Source organism: Brassica napus, chromosome C2 (assembly GCF_020379485.1).
Source record: "Brassica napus cultivar Da-Ae chromosome C2, Da-Ae, whole genome shotgun sequence".
Lineage (NCBI taxonomy): Eukaryota > Viridiplantae > Streptophyta > Magnoliopsida > Brassicales > Brassicaceae > Brassica > Brassica napus.
Window position 1 is genome coordinate 198,327 of NC_063445.1, and position 10,691 is coordinate 209,017.

A 10,691-nucleotide genomic window follows, 5' to 3' on the forward strand; every position below is an offset into this window, starting at 1 on the left:
AAAATATTTTTTTGATTTATAAAATTTATTTATATGTTCGTACCAATTTAATTATATAAGTAGTAGATAATGACTTCTTAATTATTCAATAAATATTTATTATTTCATAATATGTTATAAACATATAATATATAAAATAATTTATATATATATAATGTTTATCCCGCGCAAGGCGCGGGTCTTAACCTAGTAAATAAATAAAACTGAATAACTTCTTTGAAAATGTTATATGTATACGTATACGTAAAGAATCATTAAATTACATTAAATTGATATGGCATTAATTGCAATGTCATCAAAAATAAATATATTGCATATATGGTTTCAGATTAAACAAAATCATTATTAAGCCCATAAATAATCATAACAATAAATAAATCCAGAATATTATTTTGAGTTAATAGATTTAAATAATATTACAGAGTATAACTGACCAACTAATATCAACTATACATTTGTATATATTAAAAAACAACATATATGGCTTTCAAATATACAACTTAATTAGATTATGAAACATTTGTACGATCATATATGCGAGGACATCTTTCGTGTCTCAAATATTATATATACATAAAATATTCTCGAATATTAAATTGCAACAGGCTAAATATTAGACAACTGGTTTATAACCAATGATACATAAATTCAGGAGACCTATGTTCCCATATTTTGTAGAGACCTTTCTCTGCGGCTAACCATGTCGCGTTAGATCTATTCTTGAGTGAGTCATTCCATTTTGACGTATAAGCTACGAAGGTTTGGAAATGCATGAAGTGATATCCATGCTTTAACTCACAATGAAAGACTGTCTCATGAAAAAACGCATCGTCGAATCTCCAATGTTTTTCTTGCCCATTCATTAAGAATATAGTCCCAAACTTGTCGTTTCCGGACCAGCAACGGACACTGAGCTTTGTATGCCTTCGAAACTTGTTTACGATCCCAAATGAATTTTTCCCAAACGTATCTTCAACACAAACCCCTAAAACAATAAGAGCAATTATGAAAAGTTTCATTTTTATTTTATTTTTGTGTTCAGTTTTTTGAAAATGTTAAACTCACATTTGATGTATTTATACAAGTTTTCGTATATAATTTCTTGGAGGTTATGCGTTAAAATCTGTTTTCTCTTCTTTATATCGATTTATGCTAAATGTAGAAAGCCAAATTTAAAGAAGATTAAAATTAGAAAAGCTCGATAACCTTCTGAGACGGTCGTTGTCTATATGGTCAGTAGCGAATGGTTTTATTTAGAAATAATTTTGTTACTGCAGCAGAAAATATTAAATAACACATACACACAAGTGAGAGTAAATAACTTTTCATGTATGCCTTAGTAACGGTCAAAAGTAGCTGACGACATATGACCACCACCACCAACGCTTCTGCTCGGCCTCTCATAAGGACCACCGGCTCTGCTTCTAAACCCTCTTCCCTCGTCTCCTCCACGTATGTGTACACCAGCTCTACCACCGCCGTACCTGTCACTGCCTGCACTTGAGACTATGTCTCTCTCAAAGGACCGGGGCTTGTCATAACTCGCTGGAGTGTAACAATCTGGTCCACGGCTGTATCTATCACCGCCTGCAAACCGATCAGCGGGGGAAGTAGGCTTCTCTGCTGTCAAACCTGTCTCTACCACCATCATAACGTCATCTATGTAACGTTCACGGTCCACATATCGGTCACGGTCGGTATAACAGTCAAGTCAACATGGCCACCAAAGCTTCCCTTGCCAGCAAATGAATAGCCACACTGTCTCTGCCACCAACTCTAGAGCCGTGACTTTCCCATCATCTCGCCCCATTTTTAGTTCAGCTCTGTTCACTGAGATGACCCGATCACCAAAGTCTTTTCCATGCATCTCTCTGATGGACTCATCCATAGCCAGGCGATCAGCGAAAGTGATAAACCCAAACCCACGTGAACGATTGGTATAATGGTATCTCTTTAATAAAATCATGTATTTCTTCATGTATCATGTGATTCACGTTCATATTTACCAAAAAGAAATGTAGATGTATGATTTTAACAAAAGCAATATATACGTGAATCATATGTGGATGATACAATAAAGGCATAGCATGATCAGCCCCTATCTCTATAGAAGATGTTGCATTATGTATATCTATAAAATTAAAAAGGTAACAAACCAAATATTTTTTTTTGTTCCTCGCACATATAGCGAACATACGTAAGTGGTGCATCACAGGGGGTTATAACACCACACACATTGAAGCACAAGCATAACGAAATTCAAAACACTAAGCCAAACTAAAGGAAGCACATAAGACAAAAAAAGATAAAAGATAGTAATAATCCGACGACCCTAAGGCGTTTCTTCAGCCGCCTTTATACTTTTTGGAACAAGGTTCGCTTGTTTCATCATTAAAAGGGCACCATCCTCCTATATCTATTAGCAATCCTGGCCATTCAGGGCTTTCTGGCTTGTTGATGTCCTCAGTCGGAGTTACTAAGATAACATAGTAATGTATGAGCTTCAAATTTCGAAGCATCTCGATGTAGTAAGCGTCATGTTTGAATTGATCTGAGACTAGGACCAAACTTGCTTCATAAGGCCTGTTCAAATAAGGAGAGTCCTTTAGCAATAGAAAAATGTTATTCAACATTCTAACACGTCTTGATGCTTTATCCCCTGGAAAAAAGAAAGAAATATATTATCAAATGGAAGTGAGAGTATAAAAGACTACACAGTAGATATAAAGAAAAAGTTTGGAAATCACCTCCGGGAAGAAAGTAGATTCTTGAATCCCACGTCTTTTTAGACGTTTTCTTGGTATCATTGACATAAGCCCGAATTGTAATCTTATCACTAGAACCCATTTTAACAAGAGCTGATTGGATAGATTGATAGATCTGATCAGGAGAGAAAGAAAGAGGGAATGGGCAATCCACGGCGTCCCAGAAGATGACTGTCCTAGTCCCATTGTCGGGTGTGATAGGCTCTAAGCAATGCAAAAGAGTTTCAGTGATGCATCTATTATTATTATTTTACTGTGACAGATAAAATTTCAAACAAACAAACAAAACAATTTGGGATGGCCTTACCGAGAAAATCTTCGATCTTAGTGATATCATCTTCTTCTATCTTGGAGAGATCACATTCTACAAATGTATATTAAACTATATTTTTTGGTACATGGACATCGTTTTAATTTTTTTGTCAATTAATTTAGTAAAACTTCATAATACTCCTTAAATTGGTGGACTAACCACTATAAAATGGTTATTTTTTTAGAAAAACGAAGACAACAAAGGTTTCAAACCTCTTTGACATTCATCATATGTTAGTGAATGATGCAACTATGCATTAAAACAATATTTTCATATTTTTGAATATTTGAACTTTTTTCAAAATCTATTTGTTAATCCCTACAAAAATATTGAATTTTCTGTAAAGTCTCTATATATACTGAAGTCTATGATCTTTAGTGTTGTTTTAAAAATTTTAAACACTTTCTGGTATTAATGTATATTATACTCTATTTCATGATACATGGGTATAGTTTTAAATTTTTTCAAATAATTTAGTAAAACTTCATAATATTCTCTAAATTGGTGGACTAACAACTACAAAATCTCTATTTTCTAGAGAAACGGAGAAAAAAAAATTCCAAAACTCTTTGACTTGGGTCATATCTGAGCGAAGGATTTAACTATGCAAGGTCTAGGCTTGTATCTGAATCGTTTATTGATGACAAGATGAAACCCTCGAAGGTAGTAGTTGAGGTGAGTCATCATCATCAGATGAGGTCTAGCCGTCTAGGCTCATGTCTAATTTCTTTTAATGGGCCTGAAACATTAGCTTATTCGGTTAAGCTCATGGACCAGAAATAAAATATTTCATGCAGACTATGATGACGAGGGAAGATCTAGAGGACAAATTAATTACGCCACTGAAAAAAACAGTTTTTAGAAAAACTTCTCATATCAACAACATATGTGCGTAATTAATTAAAATTTTGAATCTTAATCATTATAGAAATATCTCAGCCAATGGTTTTTGCAAGTGAATGTTCTCATCTTCACTAAAACAAAATACTCACCGGTTTTCATTATGCATCTGAAAGAATTTCATTGTCGTAAGCATTCAACATATTTGAAGGGAAAAAACATAATGGTTGACAAACTATCACGAGGTGATCGGACTCAATCTTCTATTATGATTTATGTTGATTCGTTTCTTTCGAATTGGCTCTAAAGATCCGGACCTTTGTAGTTTGGTATATATATAGCCTTAATTTGTTGGAAGAAAAACTTAGCCGATGTACAAAGAAGTCATGTTTCTTTAGAAAATATCCTAGCCAAGGTGGATTTACTATTACCTACTTATAATTTTTTGTGGTCATTTAGGGGTTTTACATTCTGACTTTGTCATTTTCATGTTTTTTTCAATTACACGAACCTTTCGTTTGTAATTTTTACATATGTACATCTTTGCATTTAATTGCCGTTTAGGGTTTTGACGTTGTAGTGGATAATAGGGATGATTAACTAGAAATGTTATTTTCACAAAACAGATAAAATTCCAGAGTTTTAAAATAACAATTACATATATCGATAATCAATTTACCGTTTAGTCGCGGGTCTTTACTTTATTATGATTAGACCATGCATAAAACTACGTGCGAATATTTTTAGTTGAGAAAAAATTAAAATAAAAGACTGGAAGCTTGATTCCAAGTGCGATCCAAGTCAGAACGTTTAGATGACCTAATTACGCATTGATTAATAAAATAGCTCTTACCAGCCCATAGTTTTGGAGCAAAACAAGTTAGAGGAACTGTATTCATTTCTTCCCACATTTATTAAAAATAGTATTCGTTTCTTCCTACTATCCTAATATGCTAGTACATATCCATGTTATTTTAACAGAAATGTTTATCTAGTTAACAGTTTAGAAGAAGAAAATTCTGCTAAATTTTTTTCTCAAAAAAAAAATTCTGCTAAAATTCTTAAATTAACAAAAAAGTTACAGTTTTCCTAAATCAGTCGTAAAAAGGCTTTTGGTAGATTTTTAAAGAAATTATGTCAGAAATATTTTCGAAGGCTTCACTATATCCCTATAAGCATGAAAGAAAGTTTTGTATTCTAGGATTTTCTTTAAAATACCCAAAATACAAAGCTTTCGTTGGTGCTTGTAAAAATATATCAGGTATAAAAAAAATTATTGAATTAAAAGCTTAGATTTGTCAAAAAAAAAAAACTTCTCAGATGTGTAGAGCAGTGTAGGTCTGTGTAAAGCGTTCAATGGTATGATGGGAAGGCAAAGTGTTTTTGTAGTACTATTCATCTTTTACATAGATTTGATATATTCAGTAAATCGGAACTCCAGATTTTATGGAGAAACTTAGAAATACCATGAGTCCATGACGTACGGGTAAACACTATGATAAAATAAACATGACTTTAAAAGGAAAAACGTATTTCAATTTTTAAGGTCTTGCATGCGTAGTAGTAAATATATAAAATGATGCCCTTTCAGAAAAATTACGAAGTAAAATAGTAATCATGTGGATTAGCTATAAACATACACGTTACCATATAGACACATGTAGTTGTTTGAAAAAAAAAAAGACACATGTAGTTGACTTACGATCATTAGTTAAGTAAAATGTGAATAGAAACAAGGCATGGTACACAAAAATAGCATGTTCCAATAAAAACATAAATATTGGGATATAATCATCTACATTAAGACGAAAAGGAATTTGAGATTATGTATAAGAGATCATTTCATAACTTAAAACTTCAAAAAAAATTATAACTGAAATCATCTTTATTTATAAAAGTAATGATTATCCAACGAATATGGTGTGGTTTATATAGAGATGATCATTCGCACATCTACAGTTTAGAACTACTACAATGGGCTGTCAAGATTCGAGAAAAGCTTTACAGAACATAAATATGAAAGAGTAAACACAATTGTAAATTAATATCTCGGCACCACTTGGATTATTGTATTGAATATTATTCCATTGGTGGTGCTTAAACATTTGTTTAACCTTACCCAAAAATATTTTGTACATTCCGAGAGATTCCAACAAACTGAATAAGATAGTATATGTAATACGACGTTCACACTGTGATTTCACTTGATCAGTGAGTCAAAATACTTGACCTAATATCATAAATTCATATGTCAAAACGTTATAACTAAAGAATAAAAATATAATAGTAAAATTCGGAGTCATGCAATATAAAACCAAATATAAGCTTCCAATGGTGACGAACTGTACCTCCGTTAATAATACAAAAAACTATATATATATATATATATATATTCATATGTTTTTATTGCTATTCTGACCTATAAACTATGAAAGCGCGGACCGATGCAAATGTACCAGGTTGTCTGCCATGACATGGGTAGCTAACTCATCTTCTCAAACCAAATAGCTGTCTTGGAAGTTATTTTGTATTGAAAACTATTTAATGATTTTATAGAAAGAAAAATGAGTATTTCAAACAATTTTGAATATCTACGTAAATGTTAGAGTTTGAAAACGGATCATAATTCATGGATGCTGATTTAGCATTTATGATCAATATTGAAACACATCACCAAAGCCATAAAATGTTATTATTATATATAAGCTTTTGGAGAAAAGACATCACTTTCGTGGCAAAAAGAGGGCAGCGAAAAAGCAGGATTCATTTACATTTAGTTTTTTTTTCTAAGTAACATTTAGTAATGTTTATTAATATAAAGAAGGAAAATGGTATACATATGCATAGTGGTTTTGGTTTCTAGGCTTGTGGCTTTTCGATGATCTTCAGGTGAAATTGTGGGAGACAAGAAATCTCTCTTTGTTGATCTGTAGTGTACTATGTTTATGATCAACTTGCCCTGAGCACTTTACGTGTTTACACACTCAGTTCGAAGTCAATGGATATATTAACTAATATATCTAAACATTTTTTTCTTTTTCTAATGTTTATGTTATCGAATTGGTCGATGTAGTTATTTTTTATACACTAATGCTCTAGATTAACTGAGAGTCGACGATAAGTTAAACTTACCATCATATGGAACTTGTACTTTTATCCCAAAAAATGTAAGGTCTTTTTATTGGAGATGCAAAAATCATCATAAGTAGTTGTCCGAAATTTATTTGTACATCCATATTAGTACAAATAGATATATCACCGTGATTATTCCTTTCAATGAACGTATTTGATCTGATCATTTCATCATTCAACAAGACCAATACTTTTATCTTAACCAAAATACTAATGTATATATGTATATTTTATAATTTGATATTGGTAGTATTAATGATCTGTAGGACTTGGTTTAGAGACAATAAATCACACCTACAAGTAACCATAAAATATGGTTCGATTTCGTTCGGGTTAATTCATCTGTGCTATTCCGTCTCTATAAATATATAACTCCAAGCTTTTACTTCACCTCACTCCCTCTCTTTCTCGTCTTCTTATGCTTATGTACACACCTGTGAACATTGTATATAAGTACTCTTCTCTCCTAAGTAAATAGTTTTCAAATTAGATAAGCATTTACGGTATTGAGTTACAAGATTGGTTTGTTGTTCCTGAGAGTTTCGATAGGCAGATCAGAAATTTAACTAGCCATTCAGTATTGCTTATTAGTTAGTATATCTTCGACCAGTATATGCTATTACGTTCTTTAAGGATCATCGCTTATTTTTTCACGCAATTACTCTTAGCTCTTTTGTTCACCTAATTTTTTTTCTCCTTTGGCATCAAAAAATGATTTTCTAAAAAATTACGGTCTTAAAAACAGAATAGTACATATTTTTCTGATGAAGAAAATAACCAATTACAGGTAGACACGTCAGCCCTTGGATGTATTCTCTCTATATATCTAAATATCACTATATCTACTTTCCTCAGCTCGACTGCTTTTCTCCTTTTTTTTTTGAAAATGGCATCATGTTTTTTCTTCATTTTTCTTCTCAAATCGGATAGATTTCGAAAAGATAAGTTAGATCTTCTCCAACTTATTAGTTTGCGATTATTAGTTTTGACTATTCAATCAAATTCCTTTTTGATTCATTAATTTAAACAATAATATATACTCGACCGATCTCTTTGAGTGTGTTTTTGTGTGTGTGTGTATAAACCTGATATAAGTTATCGGCGGATCCGTTGAAGAAAGCTCATCAGTCGTTTTTTGTAGGCGCAGCACCATCAAGATTCACATGGAAATTGAAAAATCTCCTAATTTTTAATTAGGGTTTTGATATGTATATGAGAATCTTGATGATGCTGCATCAACAACCGACGGCTATACACAATACCTAAAGCTTTAGAATGAAGTCTCGATCTTCGGTAAGAAACTCAAGAAACTAAATTCTCTCTTGGTTTTTAAGAATCTTTTTTCTGTGTATGAACATGTTTACAGCTTTATTAATGTTATCTGTGTGTGTATGTGTGTGTTACCTATACATATCACATTCTTTTTGTGTGTTATACATATTTTCTTTGACGGATTAGGGCCTTAATTATAGTGAATTTGTAACTATTTTGTCTTTGATCTAAACTTGTGTATTGATGAATGGATTTATAAACTTATGCAATAGTTGAACTGTACTTTCCATGATCATCTGGTATTCTTTAGTTCCCATTTAAATCGGGTCCTTATAAGTGATCGATCAAGAACTACAAGATATTGAACACAAACTGAACCTTTCGTGATTTTAAATGTTTTTACCATTTTTTTTTTTTTTTTTTTTTTCCTTCAAACTCCCAATGGGAGATACCATTTCTGAAATAATGTTTACAAGGAGAATTTTAAAAAAGAAAAGACAACATTACTTTTGCAAAAAGAAATTCAACAAGATGAAAAAAGATGCTTTGATCTAACCCTGAATCTTTTCAAACCAAAGAGAGAGATAAGTAGTCGTCGTTGAATATGGCCGGTTTCTTTGAGTAGCAGAGGGGTGAGCTCTCAGCTCCATATCAAGAGAGAATAGTTTTGCTCTAAGGAGAAGGTATATATCCTTCACAACAGAGTGAGCGGGCTTTGAAGTCTGGTTGTGGAGACGTGAATTCCGTTCTTTCCAAATGAAGTAGACAGCAGCTTGAATGAGCAGTTTGCAGATAGATTTCAGCTTTCTATCCAGCCTAATAGATATGATCCAAGGAACCACCATTGCAATCTGTGTTGGGATATCAATACCACTCCTTGCGAACATAGTTCTCAACACCGTCAACGAATAGTCACACTGAAAAAATAAGTGCTCAGTCGATTCCTCAATTTGCCCACAAAGCAAACACTCAGCCGGTACATCGAGGCCCCAACTTCTCATCCGATCCCTTGTTACCATACGCTCTTTCATGACTAGCCAAAGGATGAATCCATGTTTAGGAATTTGCTTACCGAACCAAACAGCCTTGTACCATGAAACTCGAGGAGGTTCTTGATAAAGAGATGTCCATAGTCTTGATAATAAGAATGGTGAAGGAGGCTCATTTACTTCGTTTCTCCACAAGTAGTAATCTTCTTCTATGTTCTGAACATCAGGAGGTTGTACAGGAAGCACATCACGAAGGGTAACAAGAATAGGGTGTCTACTCCTGCGAGAAACAGACCAACCATCTTCCCTTACCACTGACGAGACTGTCGCATCAAGAGGAATTCCAGAAACCTGAGGTCCCAAAGGTCCTGTGAGTATCAGAAGAGGACCAGAATTTGTCCAGTCGTCGTGCCAAAATGAAGTTGTTCGCCCTGATATGACATGACAAGTGATGAAAGGCCTTGCTATCTGTCGAAGATTCATCAAACTACGCCAAATCCAACTCCCAACATTTGAGAAATCAGCAATCCAGAACAAGTTGTCGCTTAGATAATGTTTCTTTACCCAAGCAACCCATAAGGAGTCTGAACCTGAGAAGATCTTCCATAGCATTTTAATACCATAGATAGTATTAATTCCCTGCAACCGACGAAGTCCCAACCCACCACAGTCCTTAGGAGAGCAGACTGATTCCCAAGCTACCTTTGCACCACGAGCAGAGGCATCCGAACCTGTCCAGAGAAAAGCATTTATAATCTTTTCCAAGATGTCAAAGCAGCCTTTTGGAAGAGGATAGATGGAGGCCCAGAAGGTGATAATGCTATATATAACCGACTGAATCAACTGTAGCCTGCCAGCGAAAGAAAGCTGTCGTGATGTCCAAGAAGTCACTCTTGCTCGAACTTTGTCCACCAAAGGCTGATATTCTCCTCTGCGAAGCTTTCTTGGAAGCAATGGAAGCCCCAAGTACCTAACAGGGAGAGAACCTTGGGATATACCAACTGAGGAAGCTATCTCTGCGGAGTTGATCCTGTTGTTTCCATCAAGGAACAGGCAAGTTTTCCGGAGATTTAATGCCAAGCCAGAGCTTCGCTGGAAGTCTCTTAGAACTGAGAGAATACCGTGTAATGATTCTGCTGATCCATCAAAGAATATCAGCAGGTCATCAGCAAAACTTAAATGTGTTACAAGAGGGTCAACACAGTCTGGATGTAAGCCAAAGATTCCATCTCTAACAGCAAAATCCAACTTCTTTGATAAAATGTCCATGGCCATCACGAATAATGAAGAGGAGATTGGGTCTCCTTGTCTGAGACCTTTCTTCCCAGGGAAGAACCCTACAAGCTCACCATTAAATGCTACGGAGTAGTAGGGGGAAGA

General features: G+C 33.9%; 1 pseudogene across 1 annotated transcript; it reads right to left on the reverse strand.

The window, feature by feature from the left end:
- Window positions 1-203: 203 nt before the first annotated feature.
- LOC125582056 lies at window positions 204-3,255 on the reverse strand (annotated as a pseudogene). The gene has a single exon (XR_007319900.1). The product of XR_007319900.1 is annotated as a glycine-rich RNA-binding protein RZ1C-like (transcript).
- Window positions 3,256-10,691: the final 7,436 nt, after the last annotated feature.